Source organism: Neopelma chrysocephalum, unplaced genomic scaffold (genome assembly GCF_003984885.1).
Source record: "Neopelma chrysocephalum unplaced genomic scaffold, ASM398488v2 Primary Assembly neopelma1_22, whole genome shotgun sequence".
In the NCBI taxonomy this organism is placed as follows: Eukaryota; Metazoa; Chordata; class Aves; order Passeriformes; family Pipridae; genus Neopelma; species Neopelma chrysocephalum.
The window spans coordinates 6091872-6116724 of record NW_020897689.1 but is presented as its reverse complement, the minus strand read 5'-3'; the positions used below and the strand labels follow the sequence as shown (position 1 = coordinate 6116724).

Genomic DNA, 24853 nt, shown 5'->3' with positions numbered 1-24853 from the left:
CAAATAACCCATTTCAGAAAGAAAGCGGCTAACCGAATTGTCATCTGTAGTCTTTACTAGTCGAAGTGCCTTCTTGAAAAGATACTTCATCTCATAGCTGAAATACTTTTGACTTCTTCCTCAAGCTTCCTAGAAGACATAGGCAAGAAAGGGTTTTTGTCTTCAAGGGAGATTTTTCTACAAGCTTTTGATGAAGTCCATTTTTCTGTGGAACTTTTGTGGAATCCTTCTCATCTTCAAATGGCATCTGTGACCAGTTTTCTAGTCTGTTTCTCTTACTGTGTGTATATAAGCTACCAAAAAGAATGGAATTTATTTGTCCCACATTATTGGGTACAAGTTGCTTATAAAAACCAAGTGTCACTTAAATTTAATTTAAACTGTTCACCATTCCTTCTTCAATGCTTCTGTACTCTTCACTCAAGTATTTTGGAATACCAAGGAAATTGCAGGAGTCAGAAGAAAGCTTATATAATATCTTTTATAAAAAAATAAAAACATAGTGTCTTAGTTACCAAGGTTTATTGATCTGATGAATCCCAGGCAAAACAGTAGAAAGAACTATATAACTTTGCATGTGTAGCTTTAAAGCACGGGATTAGAATTAATGCAAGTCACTGATAATGAAAAAAAGATCCTGTCAAGGAGACCTTGACATATTTTGAAGGTTACAAGTTTGGCTGACAGAAATAGGCTTAATAGTGTAATAGTGTACTCGGTGAAAACTGTAATGCTATTTCACATATGCCAGGCAAACACATATTCCATGTACACAGTTTCAGCATCGTTCAACATACCTATGTCTTATACTCTGCAGCTTTTTTGTCATATATGGGTGATGAATGACTTCCCAAAAAGTTCGTGGTGGCGTTTAGATCGGTACTGGCCCAGACTGTAAGCAACTGCTTCAGTGTTCACTGTGAAAAGATCCCTAGAAGGTGGAATAGTTAAGAGTCTTCTCTCTTCAGAAAATACCAATAAGTATCTGTTTGAAGGAGAATATCTGCTTTTCCCTGTCTTGCTCTATCTCTGCACTGGTTTGCAATATTGCAAAGTGTGTTCCCTTACCTTTCAGTCTCCTCCCTGGCCTCCCTCTATACCAAGAAATAAAAGCAAGAGGGAAGTTTTTCCTACAGCAGAAAGTAAAAACAGAATTATGAAGTGATCTAAAGAGCCATGGATATCTGGAGAGCTACGTAATTTCATACAGCTTCCATTTTTTACCAATGGAAAAAATTATTTTCCTATTGATAACTTACGTTTTCTTAAAATAAAACTCTGAAACCAAGGACATGCAAACTAAGTTTACTTGTTCAAAAGTGTTGGTAGTCAGAATGTTTAAATATAGCAAGTTTGTCAACAGTACCTTAAAATACCTTCATAAGGCTCCCTAAGTGTGTTTGGTAGATGAATTCAAAGGCAGCACAAAGCAGATTGAGTTTTCCCTGACCATCTAAAAGACCTGCATGACTAGTGCTTTTTTGACTGTTTACGTGTAATGCATCTGCGATCCTATTCATTGCAAATTTATGTATTAAATCCACAAAAATGATCACTTTATTGCTGGAAAGCTATCAAACTGTTGAAACACTGAAACTGGGCATTTCTGTTTCTTTCCATATGACTCATCACTTTGTTTGCCTCCTTTAAATGTTTTACACCCCATTAATTTCTCATCATTACTTTGTGTGTTTGGTTCTTTCTACTTTGTACGGAACAATACGAACTTTGTTTTATTTGTCTTTTTGCGTTTTAAACTTTGGTACAGGCTGTTCTCCATTAGAGCTCCTTGTTCCATCTACAACAGAGTAAGATTCTTCCAGACGTCAGCATGTTGCCTAAAAATCAAGAGGGCAGCTTAATGTCCCATTATCTTCCCTACTCCTCTTGTAGTAGATACAATAAAGACTTGACTGCTGTGAAAGCAGAGGACTGCCAGCTGTGCTGTATCCATGTTACCTAGTAGCATGAAGAGAACCTCTTGTATCAGTTGCAGTCAGAGGATGCTGACTGGGTCTTTCAAATTAATTATTGAAAATGACATGACAAACACAAGATGAAGAAATGCAAAGAAAAAAAAGGCTCACTAACTATAATGAGTGAGATAAGTAAGGTCTTTTGAGGAATCTCAGAGAAGCAGCTTTAAAAAAAACACACCAAAAAGCAATAAAAAAAAGCCTGCACCCAAACCCTCCTAATTTATAAACTACTTGTTTTTCAGTTTTCTTGCCAGAGCACCGTACAAGAGTTGCCTTTGCAGAATCCTTTGTCTTCACTCTCTAGCAGTTCCAGATCACTCTGTGCCTGTACCCCTCCCCTTTCTTTTTGTTTTCTCTCAAAGGACAAATATGAAGGTCAACTCTGGGCTCAGATCATATGTCTGAGTGATTGTTTCTAACTATACATCTACTTCTTTCTTTCCTAGCTTCTTTTACAAATTCATGGTTTAAAAACAAAGGCTTTAAAAGGTCATAATTGCAATAGATGAGGAAACTTCTCTACAAAAATGCATTATTAAGTATTTTTTCCAGATGCTGCTAACAGATGCAATTTCTTACTACTTTTTTACTCTACAACATCAAAATTTTTTTTAAAAAATAAAATCTTATTTCAATGCCTGCTTGACCTTTGTGTTCTGAAGGCTTTCTTGTGGGCCTGTTTATAGTGGAGATTGTTCTGCCTCATGTAGTATGCTACCCAACTTGCAGGTAAGATATATATGTAAGACTTTATTAGATAGAATATGTATATGTGTTAGAAGCAAAATACATAGCAGCCTTTCAGCTATCATCAAGCTCGAGGCCAGAGAATGTGTGTTCTTGCAAGTTTAGGAGTTAAGTATGCAAATCCTCATCTTCTCTTGAGAAATTAAATATTTTTGACTGTATGGCTAGAATCTGATGAGAATTCAGCCAGTGAAAATTTTCCAGTAAAGTTAATTAAAGCTGGTATCCTGAGAACACTTTACATTAATTTTGTATCAGATTATATTTCTACTTTCTACAACCTTAATTAATCAAATCTTTATGGTTACTCAATCTATAGCACTGTTTGGGGCTTAAAAATATCAAGGGGTATGTTCCTAATTGAATATTGGTATATGGGGAGGGGAGCGGCAGATAGATATTGGTCCCCTTTTCCAAAGGGGAAATAGACTCTGAGCAGAAGGAAGCGTAAGAGGAAAAGGGCAGCTGGTCCTTCAGGACAAGAAATGGCAGCAGAAGGCAGGCAGCAAAGTAATTAACAGGTCTTTCTCCAGAAGAGTAGGTGGCCTTTACTGTGCCTAATTACACAGACTGTAATTTAAAACATGCTGTCTTGTTCTCACAGTTGGGTCTTTCGGTGCTGGTTCACGCAGACAGCTTGCTGAAGTCGCACACCTCTAAGCAGGAAGGCAGGTAGTCTTTGCCTGAGACCAGAAGCTGAGAAGACAGATTGCTTGTGAAGCATTAGAAGTCTCACTCTTTGTGGACTGGTGTTATAGTTGAATCCTTTGTATATTAATGGCTTTGGCCTCTAATGTTAGCGTTTTACATTGTACCAGGATACAAAGGAGTATCCACTTTAGTCTACGTCTGGCCTCTAGTAAGTAGAAAGCTAAAATCTGATTTTACAAACTGTGCGGACGTGTGACTAAAAGGAAAATATTTAGTTACTTGTACTGTATATCAGGAACAAGCAAGTTTAGAGTAGGCTATCCTAATGTCAGGGAATCGTCTTGCCAAGACTCAGTTGTGTGTGTCAGTCGAGGACTGTATTTCACCTGTGACATGTTGATAGAAACAACTTTTTAAACTTGCTAATTGTGGATTAAACAATGTTTCTGACAACCAGTACCCTTCACTTTTACAGTGCTTCCAGTGAGACTGGGTTCTTGAGACAAGAAAATATCTGGGATCTACATGTACCTTTTAAGAGACTGAATTAAAAACTCTAATCTTTCCTATTTTACTTAAAAATGATAAGCATCTAGAACTGCTAGCCAGACTCTTTGTATTTGCTAATTGTCTGTCTCACCTAAGGCTGTTTTAAGATCTGATAACTAGAACATTCTGATGCTAAACTTGCTACAAATGAGGCAGCAGTGTGCCATCACAGTCATTTGGACCACTGCTACAAAAGGGATATATTGACATGCCAACTCAAGTTTAGTGGAAGCTGCAAAAAGCACTGGAGGCTGGAGCACATGATGTACAAGCGGGGACCATGGGAAATGGGTTTGTTCAGTATGGAGAAGACACTACAAGGAGATTTGATTTAACAGCACTACCTGAGGAGGGATTATGGAGATGATGTAGACTTGTCTTGGAGGTCTGCAACAAAAACATAAGTGGCAGTGGTCAAAAGTTGCAAATTCCAACTACGTGAAAGGAAAATCTTTCACTTAAAAATGGTTTAGCATTGGTACAGGTCAACAAAATGCCTGAGGAACCTCCAGCCCTGGAGATACTAAAAATTCACCTGAAGTTCCTGAGCAACCAGACAGTAGTTTGAGGTTAGCCTAGTTTTGAGCAAGTGGTTGTTGGACTTGATGGCCTCCAGATATACCTTCCAGACAAAGTTTTTCTGGGATTCAAAGAGATCTGGTGATCTACTAGATGTGCCTATATAGATCTTTCAATCCTGACTCAGGGTCTGAGTGTAACTCAAAAACCTTCTATGTGGAGATAGGAAAGAAGTGAATCTCACTGCTCATTTTCCACATAATAGCCTCATGACAAGGAAGGAGGAGACCTGGAATCCAGACTGTCCTCAGTCTCAAGAAACCCAAACCCGTGTCCAAGCAGAGGACAGAACCACCAGTATAAAAGGTATGTTGAAACTGGTTTATCGTGTACAAGCACAACTCTTTTCCTTGTTTTCCTTCTGGTCCCATGCCTTTTTGTGGACAAGAGGATGCCTGACTTTTTAGTCTTGTGATTTGTGTGGTGAAGACCAGGAAACCTCCACTTCTGGATCATGCTCCTTAGATTAAGTGTGTTGGTTTTAATTGATTATGGAGTGAAACATATGAGCAGTTCTGGAAGTCGTCTTAGCTCTCGGTATTGTGTGTAAGACAGTCTTTTGTGTCACACAGTGCTTATTTCACACGAATAAGCTGACCTAAGATCATGCAAGAGACAGCTTCAGTTACACCTGCCCCAGAGAGTGTCCAAATGCAGCAGAGCAATGCTCAAGTGCCAGGGTGATACGGGTCTCAAACTTCTGCATGTGGAATAGAGCAATGGCAAGCTGATTTTCTCCTGAACCTGTAAGACTTGACCACAGTCTTTTTTGTGAAGAGTTTACTTCTGTTTTCCATATGCTGCCACATGAAGTAAAAATCTCACTAAGACAATGAGATGCAAACCAAATAAGCAATTCCATATTTAGGTATTAATGAGTTTGCTGTTGTTTAATGTACCTTACTCTGGTGCAGAAAGACACAGATATGTGACAACAGGCGTTGCAAACTAAATTTATCCTGGTATAAAACCCACCCACATAGAAGATATTCAAGAATAGCTTCGTCACATGCTGAAATCTGTGAAACATAAAGCAACTCTGGGAAGTAAAGTAATTTAAATTAATAATGTTGTATCATTCATATTGTACTGGGGGGATGACACAAGAAACAACAGAAATCAAGCAAAGGGTGTAGAAGTTCAGGGCTTTTTTGGGAGGTTTTTTTTGGTTTGGTTTTTTTTGGCTTGGTTTTTTTTTGTTTTTGATTGTGAATATTGGCAACATTATTCTAGGAGACCTCGTAGCATCCTGTCCTGAAGTGTATTCACTTTCAACAACTGTCAAAGTCTTTCTGCACAGACCTGTTAAGGAAGGTTAGTGAAAAATACTCATTCTGAATAGAGAAAACACGTCTGATTGTCAGAAAAAAAATACATTTGCTGGTAATGTTGCTGGTGTCGTAACATGAAGTAATTGCTTTATATAGAGCACAGGGTTTTTTTGTCTATTCATGATGCACTATTATAGTTCATACTTTGTTTTTACCTATATATAATTCTTGCTTTCTTATAACAAAACTATCATAGGATTGTAGCTCCTAGATTCTATACTGATCTATTTGGTGTTAACCATGATCAGCACAATATTTTTGAGACTTCTTTACATCAAATAGAAATAGGCTTATGATACAACATGGCTTTGGCTCTGTGTTTTTTAAGGAAAAAGATATTTGGCCTTATAACAGTATACTGAGAATAATTGGTGAAGCGCATGAGCTGACTTGAAGCTGCTTATTCTTCTAGATATACCTCATCAGGCTTTTGTTTCTAAGAACCTTCTCCTTATCTAGCACCAGGCATGGTTCGGTCTCTGCAGCTTCTCTGCACTATTATTGTTTTTTTAGAGTGCCCAAGATTAGTAGGAAGAATGCAGAAGAAGGAACGTACTATGAAGCTGAGCAGAGCAAAAATCTGAGTCATATGGTTTCACTCTGAAATACTTGGTTGTTTATTGTTGAAACATCTGAAGGACATAATGCAGTGCAGCTTCATAAAAACTTTATGTGGTAGCATTAGAACTCATTGGAGTCTTTGATTACACGCTTAATAATAAAACTGAAACCTCTTGCCTTTGTTGGCAGTGTAATGACAAGCTGTATTTAATCAAATTACATGTGGTGGTTAGTTTTCTTTAGCTTATCTGTTTTTTTTCATGTGGTGGTCTCTGTTTTTTTTTCTTCAAGTTGTCATTAAACTGGAAAGTTTACTGAAAATGTTTCAACTAAACTTATTGGGTAAGAGGCATTTGTTTGGTCTTGTGTGTGGTGAGTAGAAGAGGTGTGCTTGTGTTTTTCCTGGGAGTGTGGGGGCTTTGTTTGTTTTTTAAAAATAAACAACCCCCTTCTTTCTACTTATATGAAGTGAATATGGTGAATACCTTTTTCTGTGCTATTGTTTTTGTCATGAGGATGGCATAGCACCTAATTTATTCTTGCCTTCAAATAATATCCTCTTTCAGTTGTCAGACTCAGAGAATCCATATACCTTTACACATTCTCAGCAGTCCATTTGAATGTTTTTTAAGAAAATGAAAAAAATCCTTCTGTATTTATTTTTTGTGGGGAGAATTTGATTAAGTTTGGTTTTACTTTCTGTTGAACCCACTAACTTTTGTAGTCCCTTAAATAGTATCCTGAGGTAGGTCAAACAAAAGGATAATTTACTTTAAAATAGCCTTAATAAACCTAAGAATCATCATGTTATGTAATGTGATATATGTGGAGTTTCAGGCAAATAACCAAATTCCCTTTGTCTTTACACATAAGTTTGCCTCATTTGGCATACAACTCAAATGGCTAAAAGATTTGTACTGATTCCCAAAAAACATCTTGTTACATACAGATTGCTGCTGTCTGGTTAAAAATGTGTTATTCTAGTAATGACATCATGCAAAATAGCTCTGTGGAAAGGAGGGGACACATGTCAAGACATGTAGATTCAGCAGGGCTTCACACAGGAATGAGTTGCCCAGAGTTCGTGAGTCTTCATCCAGAGGTCACCTCTCGGGAAATAGTTTTCTATTTCAGTTAACCTTCCAGATTCTTGATTTTTTTTTTTTTCAGTGCTTTGCATGTTTAAACTTTAATTCATTCATGGCTAGGCTTCAAGAACAAAGATTTGGGAAGGGCTCTACCCACAATTGTTACAAGCACGCTGGTGGCTAAAAAGGCCAATATGAGATAGACAAGTCCAGTTGCAAAAGGCACAGCAGAAAGACTCCTTAGGTGGAATATTCTGCAAGACACGATTCTTTCTGCGTTGTCTTTTCTCCTCAAGAGTGATCCTGCTTGCGTTCTCAAAGGAAGCAGCAGCATTATAGATAGTGTGTCTCCAGACCTCCCGATCGGAGGCCAGAGTAGACCAGTTATGTTGATCAATATGGCCAAGGCTGAGATGAGGGCTCCTCTCTTGCGGCAGCCGGTGGCAAGTTCACCATAAAGCAGGATCTTAGGGAGGTGGTGGTCCTTCATCCTGGAGACGTGCCCTGCCCAACGCAGCTGTGTTCTCAGCAACGTAGCCTCAATACTTGTGACTGCTGCTTGTTCTAGAATATTTCATAGTTAATGACATAAATGTTTTTAAATGTCATTGATTTTAATATTTAAGTGTTAATGTTTGAATAATCCTCATTGGGGGTTGAGCAAGAAAATACAAATACAAAAGGGAGAAAATATTGCTTGATTCTGAAAGTCATACTTTAAAGATATTCCTGACAAAGCATTAACAAGCAAGTTGCTTAGGGGAAGGAGGAGCATTTTGGAAAGAAAGATTTAAAACAGAAAGACTTGGAGGCTGAGCATGGTATAGTTAAAATGTGTTTTATCTGAATGTTATTTCATTCAGACTGATGAAAAGCTTTTCTGGACTGAAGATACATCTTGTCTTTCCATTTTTAGTTTGGCTCTGATTTCATTGGAGTCTGATGAAAACAAATATGGAATGTTATCTGCTGTGCAAATATCAGTGCTGTTTGTTTGAAAATACTGGTGCTGTTTTTATTGGATCATGAGGAGGCTGTAGGTATAAGGTATGTAGTAGCAATGGAAAATTTAGTTAAAGGGAAGGGTAAAAAAGATCAGTTTTGGTGGTTGGGATGGCAAATTTCAAATATATTGCACTAAAAGTTAAAATTAACTTACCTAAAGGTTGCCTGTGAAGCGCATGTTTAGTGTTGTAAATAGTCATGTTAGAAAATGTGGGCATTAATTGCTTAGTAGTAAAAAGAAAAATGTTGGTTGTCTTCTCCCCCCAGCCATTTCTTCCCTTAATTTTTTTTACAGTATGGATGAATTTCTGACTGAGCTGAAATCTACATGGGGCTTTTTCATGAAATTTTGGTCTTGAAGTTTGCATTCTTCAAATTTCATGGGTGGTGTCCTACCTTTCAATGTTACGATAAGTCAGATTTTCAGAAGTGGTAAGAGGCTTGTGTTTGCTAGTTGATTGGTTCATAATAATTTCTGAAGCATGTATTCCTTTGTAGTATCTTATGTTGGTCACCTGAAACTGAGAATACAACTCTCTATATACTGTAATTATTCACCCAAACTTGGCATATGGGCAAGTGTCTTCTTTTTACCTATTGTTCTTGTATAGTATTTTCTTTATAAACAAGCTAATCGATGCTTGGAACAAATCCAAAAACAAACATGTCAACTCTTGCAAGATGCTTGCATTCTTGGCAGTTCTTGCTTCTCTGAGAGGCATTAGTTCAACTGAATAATATGATGTGATCTTGAAAAATACTCGTAATTTTGTTTCTATAATGAATGCTTTTTGGAAGTAGTCTGTAAGGTTGAAAAGCTGGTATGTATGCCTCTTCTGCCTTTCTTGGTACAGAAACCGAAAAATGTCAAATCTAATCTTGTGTAAAGTTACTTAAAATAACATAGAAAAGATTCCTTGTCATCTCTCATGTAACACAGGGGCTATAGTCTTGGGGAAAAACACATTGCTTCTGGTGTCTATGAAAGTCATGACTACGGTGATCATGATCTTTGAAAGCACTGAGTTTTTCTTGGTCTGTGATGGTATAGGCTGGTGAGTAGAAAATAGTGCCTTATTATCTATCTCATGGTGTTAACATACTTACCACATAGCCTTTGCTTGGAAAGAGACTGCCTCCTATCAGCTGTGAGATACCAAGGATGAGATCCTCACATGTTTGTGATTTCTCAGTCTGAAGTGAAAGAAAGAGACAGAAGGGCCATCTCAGCAATTAGTGGAGTTTAAGGAACACACTGGAAAGCACGGTAAGTGCTTCTGATGGTCATTTATAGCCACTTACTATCTTCTGACAGATATGAATTTTGTTGGTGGGTAGGTGTTGGCAGTGAGGTGGCTGCAGGGGCAGCCTCTATGAGGAGAGGCCAGGGCTACTCTATGCTGGACACACACAGATCAAGTCAGTTCCATGGACCTACTGCAGGGCACAGCTGAGCCCCCCTCAGCCAGGATGGTGGTGTCTCTGGGAAAACATATTTAAGCTAGGAAATAAAAAAAAAAAACTACACAGGTAGAGGAGAGAGAAACAATGATAGTGAGGCGCAGCAGAGGGAACACAAAGATTGAAGGAGGAGGAAGAGGAGGTGGTGCTCCAGGCAGTGGAGCTGAGATTCCACTGCAGGCTGTGGAGGAGACCACAGTGGAGTAGGTATTTGCCCACCAGAGTGTGCCACACCAGAGCTCCTTGATGTTTCTGGAAAGAACTCGGGCCCATGCTGAAGCCCATGGCAAGAGCCCATGGAAAGGACCAGTGCTGGAGCATGTGAAAAGTGTAAGGAGGAAGGAGCAGCAGAAGGGAAACTGTTATGGGTTGATGTGACTGCATATTCCCGCTCCCCCTCCTGCCTGGGCTGCTGGGCAATAGGGAGCAGGTAGAGCAGTCAGGAACTAGAAGTAAAGCTGAGGCTGGGCAAAGTCGGGGGCAGGGAAGGGTAGCGAACTGGTATGGAGGGAAGGTGTTGTTTTAACTTGTCTTTGTTTCTCACTATCCAAACCTATTTTAATTGGCAGTAAGTTAGTTTTCCCTTTTGCTGGTGCTGATAATTACTAACACATCTGCCTGTTTTTATCTCAACCCACTGGCTCTTTCACACTTTCGTCTTATTTTCTCCCTTGTCCTGTTGAGGGGCAATAGGAAAGCAGCTGGGTGGGCATTTGGCAGTCATCCAAGGTCAACCCACCACAGGTGGTTCTTAAAAGTTAATTACTTTACAAATGGACAAAGGTTTGGAATGTAAAACAGTTCTTTTACAGCTTATAGAAAATCTACTAAGTTTACAGACTCTGTGGGTAAGTATGTCTAAATGAAAGTAGTTATGCAAATGGAGTGAATATTTAATGATACCCATCTTGGCAGGTGTACATACATACATTTACATGGATGGATAAGGTCATTTTCAAAGTTCCCTGACCCTGAACACTCAAGCTGTTGTATAGGAACATTCCTGGTTTCTACTAGTTTGGTCTGGTGTTATGGTCCTTCACGTGTTTTTCTAGGTGCAAAGGTGGACAGTTCTAGTTGGATGGGGTAGAGTCTTACAGCTAGGTATCAGCATCCCAAGATCTTTGCCAAGATTTGCGAATAAAATAAGTCTCTTCTCTGTCAAGAGGAACTTCATGTTTGGTTGTTTCTTCCTGCTCAGTCTTAGAGTCCATTTGGGTTTGTTTTCATGCACTTTCTTACCGTGCTCTGCTTATATGTCTTTTCATTGGTTCTCAGTAACTTAATTATTTTACTCCCTTCATTGTTAAAGTTTAGCTTTTACTTGAACAAGGCACTTCTGTAGTAACTATGAGATGTGTGTGTATGTGTGTTTTCAGAAATGTTTTCATATAGTTATCTTCTTCCTCTCTGAGATTATACCTGCAGCTTGCTTTTTATGGGAAAAATGGTATCCAGGAACTCGTATCTGTGGGTGATTCTTACTCTTGAGAGGTTTATTCTTTTGCCAGGACTTAAGAATTGGAAGTCTTTAGAAATATTCTGCCCACATATGCATTCTGTAAGCAGACAGCTGGTACTTCTTTTCCTTATCCACAATATACCAGCAGGTAGAAAAAAGGAGGGAATCTGTGATTTGCATGGCCTCAGAGCTCGGGTAAGCTATTCAAGTAAGGAAGTACTTTTGTACCCTAACAACATGAATTTCTCTCAGGAATTTTTAAGTTCTTCTGTTTCTGCTCATACCTGTGTGTTTATGCTCATATCCAAAAAACATAGCTTGTACTTTGTTGCATTTTATTTGTTTTATGCATGTGAGAAGAACTGTATGTTCAGATTCTTAGGCTCTTCTAATATTAGTGCTCAGCAACTTCTGTGAAAGGGAAAGTTGGAAGGTAGACTTCAGAACTTGAGCTGAGGGAATTTTTTGTGTGCATTTGTTTGGTTAACTTTTCTTGGCATGAATATAAAATATCTACTGTATGTGGTTTTTAATAGGCCATCTCTTAAAGTGATTGGGCAATTTTTATGGTTGGCTGAAATCAATGAGCTCTGTGAGAGTCCAGAAAATCCTACTTTGTTTATATGCTTCCACCACTGGCTCTTGTAAGTTGTCCACCCTGTTATCTTCCTCCATTTGATCTTTTCTTCTTGTAGATGAAAACTTGGTACATTAGAGGGATAAGAATTAAGTATTTGAGCTTTAGTTTTGCTTGAAATTGGGGACAAGAGTAATATTTCAAAATATCAAATTCAAATACCTACTAACACTGATTTTAAGTAGCTGTGGTTTGCAGGGCCTGTATCTTCCTCAATTGCTGTAGGGTATTGTGTTTGTCAGGGTGCCTGGGTTTGCGTCTAGAAATGCATCTTAAATCTGAGTGTTATGGACAGATTGTGTAATGCAGCACAGTTGCTAATTAAATATTAGTCTATGCAAGGCATTTACTTGTTTAGTTTCCATCTAGTTCCAGCATGTGGAAATCTGTCAGGACAGTTCTCTAAAGTGCATAGTTTTCAATCCAAAGTTTACAAAATGATCCTAGGTCACAAAGGATTATTTAGCAAAAAGGGTTGTTGTTTGTTTTGTTTTTTTCCTCTTTGCTTAGTTAGATTCTGTTTTAAACATGGAAAAGAGGTCAGTAAGGTTTCTATCTTAAAGCATATTATGGCAAATGTGAGGCTTTTTTTTTTTTCTAGGTTAGAAATTATTTGGCCTGTCTTCTAAATGCCCATAAATACTGCAAAATATAAAATGCAAACTGCACATTAAGAAAGGATTTCACCATAATAAAGATTTCTTTATTAATGCTTTCCTCTCCTCCACCTGATCCTGTGTCATTTTTCAAGCTGGTTTCTTGCCATAAATGTTGCTGCTCTTCAGGTTTTGATCTCTTTGCTTTCAAAACGGTATTGTTACAGATCTGAGTCTGAGCTGTACTACTTATGTGGTTTTAAAGGATATGCATCGCTCTGTGAGAGTCACACTCTCTAAACCTTGCTGAATCATATTCTTGGATAGCTTGGCTATTATGCATGTATGCAGTTACGCATATGAATATGGAAAATTATCCCTTTATAGCACCTCATGCATTTGGTTTTGAGAAGCCCCTACCTCTGCCTACCACACTCTGTTTAAGAAAAAGTCATCTTTAAGACTTTGGATCTTGCAAACAGTATAACATTGCTGCTATCTTCCCCCTCATCCTTTAAAAGACTGCAGGTGGACTTGCCTCTGCAAGGGCCTTAATTTAAACCTTGCTCTTATTTTCTCTGGGCCTGGCAAACATGCTTCTTCTCTCTACCTCAATTCTGGACTGATGCACTGCTCTCTATAGACACAACTGCTGCCGAACATGCTAAAGTGAACAAGAGAAAGGAATATGAGGTAAAATATTTCCTTTCGTTAAAATATTTTGTACTGTTAGATCTCTTTCCTTTGATCCCTCAGCCTGGTGCATTGTAAGGCATTTGGCCCTCTGGGATTGATCAACGCTTTATTAAGAACCCTGTATTTATATTGCTCTACGTATTTTTACAGAATTAAGATTTCCAAGTAGGACAGCTATAAGAAAACAGAACATATTGGTTCACCCTTGCAGCAGCAGCACTAGAAGGCTGTAAAAAGAGAAATCCTGTTTGAGGCTGGAAAAACTGAAGGTTTCACAGGAGAGTTTCTCAAGGGCTGCTTGAGTGTACCTCAAAAACCAAAACCAGACCCAGTTTGTGGCATCTGTAATGTGATTTTAAAAATTTTCAACCTCATCCTAAAGAATTCTAATATCAGCTTATTTTATAATGAATTACAATACAGAATGCTTGCATATATGTTCCTTCTGTTAAGGTGAATAAATTTATAATAGACGTAATATAAAGAGGGTTCATTTTTCCTGCATGGTGACATATTTAATAGAAAGGTGGTTTTTTTTCCTCTTGAATGAAATAGAGTGAAACAAAGAACAATTATTCTTTTCCTCTGATAAATATATGGCTTTCATACACCTGGAGAACATCTGGCAAACATATAGGAATATTTAAGTTGTTTACCTCCCAATGTTAATGCAGCAGGTATGTCCTGAATTTTGCAGGCAATAACATTGGGTTGTTTTTTTTAACTTAGATAGGTACCAAAACTTCCCAGGTGACTACCTTCTAACATTGTGATAATATCAGTGGTCCATTATGAAGAATCTGTAAAGTATTCGTGCTGGAAACAAGTCTAAAAAAAGCACATTTGAGACAATTATTTCAGGAAGCCCTAAGTAGGCTATGCTGTTGCATAGCAACAGAGCCAGGCAGTCCTTAGTCTCTACAGTAGTCAGTGTACACATGGGAACAGAATGCAAAAATGATGGAAACCTTGAAAAACATAAGGCTGAGACTATGAGAAACCAGAGTGAAATGATATACAATATAAAATGTGAATCTATTGTGTGAAGTATAATAAATTGAAGTGCTTTTAAGTTAAAAAAACTGAAATGCTGTTAAGCCAAATTGTGCACTTTTTTGTAGCTTCTAGATAGTAATTAAAAGAAAGACAGGATGTCTGATGGCTGGGAAAACTAATTCAAATGTAAAGTAGATTTTAAATGTCTGATACAGAAAAAAAATTGGATGGAAAAGGCAATTTATTATTGACAAACCAAAAAGCTGACCAGATATACCAGGAATAAAATACTGATTAATGTATTGTGGCATAAAGAGGCTCAAATACTTACATTATTAAAAAGCTGCTTGTCTCATGTTCAGAAGTCTCCAGGCTAACCCAATGGTATTTATCTTTGCAAACACTGTAAGTATGGTGTCATTGGGTATATTTTTGGCAACTCCAAGCTTGCATCTGAAATGTGAGATCTTAACAGAAGCATATTATACTATAGCAGCTTTGGTTTTTTTAAGGGGAATTTATTTTATTAAAAGCACATCTAGGAACCAGTATTTAATATTTGTAAACATACGGTTGTAGTTGATCTTGCTGTCAAAAAAAAAAAAAAAAAAGCAAACCTTTTCCTTCCAGTACAGTTTTTGCCACTGCCCAAGAAGAAACATAATAAGCTCAAGCTCTTCTGTTCTGGATGCTGCAACACACACTTTCGTGATGAGTCATGACTGCATGATTTTAAAAGGTAGTCACATGCAAACAGTTGAGCTACTCCACCAGAAACTGCTGAAAAGATATGTAATACAAAAAGCGTTGCTTCTGTCCAGTAGCTTACATTATTCTAAAGATTTGAGGAAAGTGCCTTGGAGAGGGACAGTTGGTTTTTTAAATATTAAGGAAGAGTTTAAGGGTAGCTAAACTGTGGAGCATCTAGGTATCTTGAATACTTTATAGCCAGACTACACATTGTACTGAAACACTTGAAGAATCCTAACAAATAGGTCTGGAAGAAACCTTATGAAAATGCTGCTGCATCCTCCTGTTATAAATGCTGTCATGATACTGTTATCTAGACATTTTCTTTTTGCTGTTCTGACTGCATGCTTTCCCTTTTAAAGGCTTTTGTTACCTGCAAACTGCTGTTGTAGATGCTGTAAACATATCAGTCAAATTGACAGAATGCAGAACATTTTGTCAATGCAAACTTTAGTTAACTTGAGAATGATAACAATCCATTGCAATGGGGGAGCCAAGCCCTGCATTTAAATAAGTGGCCCTGTGTGAAGTCCTTGAGTCAAGTTAGCCCGCTGAGAGCCTTTTGGTAGAGCAGCTGGAAGAGTCCACCCCAATCTTCCTTTTTCATTGTAAACTGGTTTCTCTAACTGAACTCTTCAAATATCTAAGGCACTGCTTCCTCCCCATCTCCGTATGCTTTTTTTTTTTAATTTCTGGTCTTGTCCTGCAGACAGATTACCCCTTTTGGATGGTATCTCCCCACCTGAAATCTGATTCTTCACAGCCATATTGTGGTTTTATAATTCCGTCATATTCCCCCAACCCCGCACATGCATAGATAAGTCCTGGCAGAGCTAGCTAATATCTTCTTGCTTACCTTTACTGACATTTAAAAAAAAAAATGAAGAGCAAGCTCTTACCCTAGCAAAACAAAGCTATGTATTTTATCAGACTGGGCATGTATTAATATAGAATAAATGGTTTACATTTCTTGGCTTGTAATAAAGAGCATGAATCTTCATATTAGTTTCATGGTTTGCTGTTAGCAATTGCAACAACTATAATAAATTACTTTGGGATGTTTGGCCATTCAAATCTATAGTTCAGCTGAGTATTTCAGCCCTTACAAATGCATAGAGACTGCCTTGCACATTGGAGCTATTTCTTGAAGAACACAGCTGGTTCCCATTTAATTGGAGAAGTATAACACAATGTACTGCATACTGTGTGCCATTGTTTGTTTGATTTTGTTGTTTGGTTTTTTTAATGAGAGCAAAGTCTTCTTTCTTTCCTTCCTTTTTTTTTTTTCTTTTTTTTTGCTTTGACCTCGAAAGCATTAGTACTAGTAAAGGGATATCTAGCAAGATGTATAACTGCAGGGGACAAAAAAGATAGTGAGGGAAATAGGTCTTACATGGATAAGCATTTTATGTATGCCAAATTTAAAAATTTAGTGGACCAGAATCATTTCAGATCATCTACAGTAGGATTCATAGAATCATAGCATACCAGGTTAGAAGGGGACCTCAAGGATCATCTAGTCTAACCTCTCTTGGCAAAAGCATGGTCTAGACAAGATGGCCCAGCACCCTGTCCAGCTTAATCTTGAAAGTGTCCGGTACTGGGGAATATACTACTTCCCGGGACAGATTATTCCAGTGGCTGAGTGTTGCCTTTGTGAAAAATGTTACTCATGTCCAATCAGAATCTCTCCAGTAGTAACTTGTACCCATCGCTCCTCATCTTTTCCATGTGACTCCTTGTAAAAAGGAAGTCTCCATTTCCTTTGTAACCAGCTTTACATACTAGAAGATAGTGATAAGGTCTCCTCTAAACCACCTTTTTTCGAGGCTGAACAAACGCAGTTCTTTGGATCCAATAGATCTAATTCTTAGCCCCTTCCATAGCATTAAGCTTCTGCCAAAAATTGGAAATCTGTTAGAAAACCCTTTATCTGAGTGGCTTCTGCATTATTGCCTATGTAGCATTGATAGTATAGGAGGCTCATACTGGTCTGCAGGTAATTCACAGAACTGTTTTGCTATGAAACCTTCAGTTAAAAGTTTGCTAAACCTATATTTTTTCCAGTGGAAAGCTGTCTGTTAGGATAACAGTGGTTCACAGCAGTTTGGCCTAAAATGTGTGCAGACTACTAATCAGTGTTTTTTTCTTTTTTCCCCCATGAAGGGGGAAATACAGGCCATTGTATTTAGCAGTGACTAAAGGAGACGTGGATGTTGCAAAAATAGTCACTACAGTGCTTATATCAAGTTCTCTGAAGAACAGACATCAGATTCAGCTAATGAGACCCGTGCTGATCAATACGTTTGAAGCACTGGATGTGAATGCTGGTACTATTGACAGAAGTGTCTGAGAGAACAAACTTGCTTATAGCATGAATCCTGAATTAAAGGCAAGATTCAGAAGATACAGAGATGCTTCACAAGCAAAGCCCACGCAAATTCACTCACCCCCCTCCCTGCTATTAAACATCCTGCTGCAGATTTTATGTTTCTGCAGCAAGTCTTGTTTCTGCACAAAGCATTTGCAAGCTGCAGGTCAGTTATGAATCCTCAATATACTGGTCTTTTCCAGTAATCCAGCAGTTGAGGAAGAGCCTGTTTTTCATGTTGAGATGTGTATTTTGTGTTGTCTTACTCTTCCTGAGCTTATTTCATCTCTCTGTTCTATAAGGAGTGCTGCTGGATTGGCACATAAAGACCACAAAGGAAAGGCGTTCTCCAAAGGCTGAAACCATTCCTTTTGAACAAAACACTATATTTGTTGTGTTGTGTTAACTGTGCTCCTTGGTTCAGAGCACCACACCATTCTAAACAAATGAATTGCAGTGCTGCATACCTGGCCTCATCCTCCTATAACCTTAAAACATCAACCTCCCTACAGTTCAGATGGATGTGAGAATGCTCAGCAGGGCTGCCAGATGTGTGTCACATGAGGAGCTTGAGGGTTCCCATCTCGAGGGAGGGAGCTCGAGGCCCTTATCTATCTCTGTGATTATGAGGTGCTATAGCAATGGATTTAGTTGTTCATAGAAAATTTCAGAGCATCCTGAAAAGTAGTGCTTTAACTCCCTCCTTCCCTTCACAAACCAAGAGGTTAATTCACAAACTGCAAGTAAAAAAATCACACAGCAATAGATGCCTCTTTTCTCAAACACATGATGTTTGCCACCTTTAGGTTAGGCAGTGAACAGTGATGGTAGATTCTAGGTCACCTTCTTCTGTTCCCTAACTTAGTATCCCTATATGGATACTTAAATGTCTTGATTAGTTTCCTCCATAGGGTGTTAACTTCAAGATATCAAAACATGTATTGTTATTTATAATTATAGAACCAAGTTCTCCTCTTTAGTATTGCTTCATTGATTATGTTTGCCTCTTTTTTTTTATTATTTGCTACTGTTATTTCACTGCCCAGTTTTATGGAACAATGGAAGATAAAACTGAATTTGTGAATTCAAATTAAGTGGTAGATGAGAAACCAACTTCTTTTGGTTATGGGCCTAATAAAATTTACCTGAGCAAGGACATGGTAAGAATGTAACTATTTGGCTTTTAGTTCTGTAGATCTCTTTGGGTAAACTGCAACTTAGATAACACAGAAGGAAAACCTATTCACTGTCTTTGTGAATGATCTGTTTGTGTAGGTTATGAGCTGAAGGATATCTAACTTCATTCTGCTTTTTTTATGCAGATTTAAATGAGCTTAATTTTTATTTCTGGTAAAAATATCACAGGTGATAATTTTCTTTGTTCCGTTTCATTGTTTAACCAGTTGAATTGCCCACTAATTTCCAATACGATCTTAATAGTACTAGGATTGCTACATATAGTATGTTCACTGTAAAAGTATGCTAATTGTCAGAGGTAAGTCACCTGTTCTACATTACTGTTTTACAGAGCTGGTCATTTCAGAAACACCTGACAGACAAAACTACATGAGGGATTTTCAACGTGCAGAGTAAAATATGCCCAGCTTGCTAGCTGGCATGGATATTTATACTTCTTTTAGTTGGCTTTCAAGAGTTAATGCTGTTTTCCTGCTCATTTGTGTCTGTGCAAAAGCAAACTCTTGTATAGCACAATAAATATAAGCTCTGTGGAAGAAAGATACTTTTGTTAAATTGTTTCTGCTTTCAATACAGAAAACCATGCATGAGGTAGAAATCTAGGTACAGGTTGCTGTAGAATAGATCTGTATCCTCACTGGAAAGAGCCCTGTAGCTCTGTCTCTAAGCTAAGGCTAGATTTGGAACCAAAATTTATTTTAAAAGCATAATTATACACCTTCTCTAAATCAGACATGCTATTAAATGACAAATTCTCTTTTTTTTTGTTCCCTTATGAAAGCTGAATATAGATAATTACATTTAAATAATGTGCTGATCGTGATACAACGTTTAGCAGCCAAAGCCTGGGAGAGTTTTATTTGAAAATCCCTTATTCTATGCTGCCATTAAGCACACATGGAGAAAGAGGGGGAGTAAACATTGAAGCATCATACGTCTTAGCCTTACACTGCAGGTTTGCCAAGAAAATGGCAACTCTCTTGTCCCAGACAGCAGCATATGCCAAATTCCATAGACAAGCTATTTGTCAAATGTCAATATTTGTTTGTCTTCCTTTAAAATAATAATGAATACCAATTAGTGAAGGTACTTTAAATTCATTTGGGCTTCTTTTTGGTATCTAGTCCCTTAGGCTAAATTCAACAACCCTAGATACCTCTAGCCCATAAACTGCATAGACACTGATTTAATTCATGCTGGTATGCCACATAATTTTTGTACTTTCCCTCCCAAATGGGAGAAGAGTAGCACTGTGTAATACTGGGTTTCACTGAATTATTATGGAATGCAGTCCATTTTGGATTACATTTGTGAACCATTGCTAACTTTTTAGGTATTTGTGGTGTGGGTTGTTTTTTTTTTTCAATTATAGAGATTTAACAGTTATCTTAAGAAACTTGTGGGATAACATTTGTATATGTAGTGTGGAAATGGAAAATTTAACACAAACTGAATTGTGGAGTTAAAGTAGTAGTCTGGAAAATTTCTGAAAACGCAAATATTGATTCTTTCTGTACCTGTTAATGATTCTATGAGGAGAACAGTATAATTTAAGGTTGGAAAGGACCTCTAAAATCATCAAGTCCAACTGTTCACCCAACAGTTGTTGGGATCACCACTAAACAATCCCCTAAGTGCCACATCTACGTGTCTTTTGAACACTTCCAGGGATGGTGATTGACTACTTCCCTGGACAGCCTGTTCCAGTGCCTGATCCCCCTTTCAGTGAAGAAAATATTCCTAATGTCCAATCTAAACCTCCCCTGGCACAAGTTGAGGCCATTTCCTTTCATCCTGTCACTTGTTACTTGGGAGAAGAGACTGATCCCCAACTCACTACACCCTCCTTTCAGGTGGTTGTAGAAGGTGATAAGATCTCCCCTCAGCCTCCTTTTCTCCAGGCTAAACAACCCCAGCTCCCTCAGTTGTTCCTCATCAGATTTGTGCTCCAGACCCTTCCCCCCCAGATTCATTGCTCTTTTCTGGACTTACTCCAGCAACTCAAAGTCTTTCTTGAAATGAAGAGCCGAGAACTGGACACAGCACTCAAGGTGTGGACTCACCAGTGTCAACTACAGGGGGACAATTACTGCCCTTGTCCTGCTGGCCATGCAATTTCTGATCCAGGCCAGGATGCCATTGGCCTTCTTGGCCACCTGGGCACACACTGGGTCACGTTCAGCTGCTGTCGACCAGCACCCCCAGGTCCTTTTCCACAGGGCAGCTTTCCAGCCACACTACCCCCAGCCTGTAGCACTGAGACTCAGGTGCAGGACCCAGCACTTGGCTTTGTTGAACCTATTCTTGGCATCCTTTTCTCTTTCTGCATTCTTTGGATACTAATTCTACCCCTTATGATGCTTACCTGTAAAGGTTCTTTGTTTATATAGCATGTAGAAGGAGGCCTTTTGCAGGTCACAGAATTATAGAATCAGCCGGGTTGGAAAGGACCTCTGAGATCATCAAGTCCAACCCTTGATCCAATATCGCTATGGTTACTAGACCATGGCACTAAGTGCCACATCCAGTCTCATCTTAAAAGCCTCCAGGCATGGAGAATCCACCACTTCCCTGGGCAGCCCATTCCAATGCCTAATTACCCTCACTGTAAAGAATTTCTTTCTAATATCTAACCTAAACCTCCCCTGGCACAGCTTAAGACCATGCCCTCTTGTCCTACTGCTGGTTGCCTGGGAGAAGAGGCTAACCCCCACCTGGCTACAACCTCCTTTCAGGTAGTTGTAGAGAGGGATGAGGTCTCCCCTGAGCATCCTCTTCTCCAGGCTAAACAACCCCAGCTCCCTCAGCATCTCCTCATAGGACTTGTGCTCCAGTCCCTTCACCAGCCTAGTTGCTCTTCTCTGGACCTGCTCCAGCACCTCAATATCCTTCCTGAACTGAGGGGCCCAGAACTGGACACAGTACTCCAGGTGTGGCCTCACCAGCACTGAGTGCAGGAAAGAATCACTTCCCTGGTCCTGCTGGCCACACTGTTCCTGATACAGGCCAGGATGCCATTGGTGTTCTTGGCCACCTGGGCACACTGCTGGCTCATGTTCCTGTCAATCCAAACTCCCAAGTCCCTTTCTGCCTGGCTGCTCTCCAGCCACTCTGTGCCCAGCCTGTAGCGCTGCATGAGGTTGTTGTGGCCAAAGTGCAGGACCGGTATAGCAGTATGTGTTATACAGAATATTCATTAATAATACAGACACATCTTGATACACTGGCTAAAATCCAAGGTAGCGACTTCTTATCCTTTCTTCTTATCCTTTGTAATTCCTTAAGTACTTCCAAATAATTTTCGGCACAACTCTCTTTAGGAGGAAGGAGTCGGGAGGGGAAAGAGACAGAAGTCTAAGATACCCACATTTCTAGAAGTTTATAAAACTAAGAATCTGAGGAAATACAAGATGCTGTATGAAAATCCCCAGGGCTGTGTTGCAAACTTTAAACTGTTTTCAGGCATAGTGACTCTAAATGGGGGGAAGTCTCCCACAGCTGGGGGAGACTTCAGATGGGGTAGTATCTTATCAGTTACCAAGGAATCCAATCTTGCAGCAGCAGGTTTCATTAGTCCTTATGCTCACAGAGCTGCTTTCTTTAGTGTGCTCTTTCAGTTGGCAGAAGCAGTGAGGTTTGCAGTCCTCTTGTTTCAGTTTAATACCATGTAGCGGCGTACTGGTTTTGCAACTTAAAAAAAAAATTAAATTAGTAGAACTAGAGAGACTGTGAAGACAATCTTTATTGCAGGAATCCCTGTTAATGCAATTATTTAGGAAATTCAAATTATATTTCATAGAATTATTAGCAAATTACACTCCTTCCACAGAGATTGTCAGAAAAAAAAGGGTTTTTTTGGAGTGAATGGTAATTCCTTAATAACTGGTTTAGTGAATAAGTACAGACTGCTGGGCACTGAGCCATCCATTGGAAGGGGAGCTCTTGGGTAATGTCAGTGGAGTTCCATATTTATGAAGTAATGTCTCAAGATAATGCCAGTATAAAACAGAATGCTATTTGATATTTAGAAGAAAAGATATGCAGGAAAACTTGGAAGTATAATAAAAGTGTGTTTGATAACATTCTTTTTTGATTAGAATGTTGTTAGTAATGCCACATTGAGCCTATAGAAAATGAACATTTAAAATAAAGATCTCTACAAGCACATTTTCCTGTGGATTTATAGCTTTTTTCATAGATAAAATTAAATAAGCTTGAGATTTCCCTGGTGTTTATGGAATGTTTCAAGAACAATATAAGCTTACAGAGGTGTATTCTGTGGAGTGCAGATCCACAGAATCGCTCACGGAGTACAGCCTTGCTCATTTTGCAAGCCTTACAGCCCTGCACCTTTTTCCACCTCAGTCATAGTCTTCTCTGATGGACCTGATAAACTCACATACAGCTTTTAAAGAAACAAACAAACAAAACAAACGCCAAAAACATCTGTGGTGTTTTTTTTCCTGTGCTAAAATGAAATTAATGTCTTCACAGGGGTGATAGCTATGATGACTTTGGACTGGTCCTACACTAATGACAAAATCCAAGCCTGTATATTATTGATTTCATGTTTTGCCCTTCCTACAGGTCAGTTGCAATAACAGCCATGAACAAATATAAGTTTCACTTAAAATCTTTTAATCCTCTGATTCAGTGAATGCTATTCAGTGAACAGGTTAGATAAGTCTGAAAACTTGTACTTTTTGCTTTCCTTATTACAACTGTCCTCACTTCACCTTTGCAAGTTATATGCTGGATTAGTGGATGGTTGATACATTTGGTATTGCAACATCTGCACCTTGGGCAAAGAACTTCTTATTTGCTTCAATATTCTTGCAGTGTTTCAATAAGAGGGCAGTTCAGGGGAAGAAATGCACATGCTCTCATGCTCCTGAAAGCTTTTGTTATTGAACAAAGAGGCACTACATTATTTTATGTGTGTCTGGCAGGCTTTCAGTTAATGCTGACCTCTTTTCCTTCCCTAGGTGTTAGTCATTAGGTTTTGTGGATTGATTTTTTTTTATTGGTTTGTTGGGTTTTGTGTTTGTTGGTTGTTTTGGCTTTTTTTAAGCAGTTTCCTGTTTCCTGGGGGTTGTTTGTAAGAGTAAAATTAGCCTTGTTCGGCATTTTTGGCATGGGACATCAAAGCTTGATAGCAGTGAACTTTTTCTCAAGTCAGTCAGTCTTGCAATGATACTTGATATGGTTATATTTAGACTAAATAAAATATGGTGTAGAACCCTTTTCTTGGCTTCTCAGACACATCATATGTACACCCTCATACAGCTGACTGAAGTTGAGGATGTGAGGACTGCAATGAAGATGAAGAATAAATAGAGTTTGTGAAGTTATTCAGAGCTGAGGATGGAGAAGGCTTGGCTGTTGTCTTTTTTGTATCCATTTTTAAAATAAAAAGTGTTTATAAAAATTAGGGTTTTTTTTTCTTTTATTTAAATAGAAAAAGCTGAACCCTTTGCTGCTGTTAATGTCTGCAGTGACTTAAAGGGTGATCAGCTGCTTCAATGTCCAGTACCTGCAGTAGGAACTGATTAAAAAGATTAGTGCGCTCTATGCAAATGTGAAGTTCTGGCTACTTTAGTAATAATAGCTAAAGCTTCTCACTGTATGCAGCTTTGCAATGTTGCCTTTATGGGCATGTCCTCTCTCTGCAATATGCAAAACCAGAGAAATACTGCACAGCAATGAAGGAAGCGTACAACTGTGGGGGTGCTGGTTTTCTGTAGTAGTTCTGTAGTTTCTTCTGTTCAAAGTACTGCTCTAGCAGAAGGTTTCTCTGATTCCCCTATGACATTGAAACATAAAACATGAGGAAAGCTACATCTGAAGCATGGTAGCCTAGCATTTTGCAGGAAACGTTAGAGTACCAGCGAAAACACAGTAAAAGCAATGCAGTCAGCATTTAACATTTTGTAAATTAATTAAAAAAAATAAAATTCTAACAGCATAGACCTATAGCAAATATTCTAGCAGGGATACAAATCTTTCTCTTACTGAGATTGAAATAGGAGTTTCCTTGTATCTTTGGCAGATCTTACATTAGTGCACATCATCGCATGATTCCATAATGACAAAAAAAATAATTATTTTCTAATGAAAAGAAGTTCTGAGTTTATACCTAGCATTATGGTTTAGCTGCCCTGCTTGCTATGTTAGCATGTCTCCACTTATTTCAGTAG

General features: G+C 38.5%; 1 protein-coding gene across 1 annotated transcript in view; it reads left to right on the top strand.

Annotated features, from left to right (window-relative positions):
* The window catches only part of PKIA (cAMP-dependent protein kinase inhibitor alpha), a 44417-nt gene that overhangs the window by 11790 nt on the left and 7774 nt on the right, over positions 1-24853 (top strand). The gene's annotated exons all lie outside the window — the stretch shown is intronic.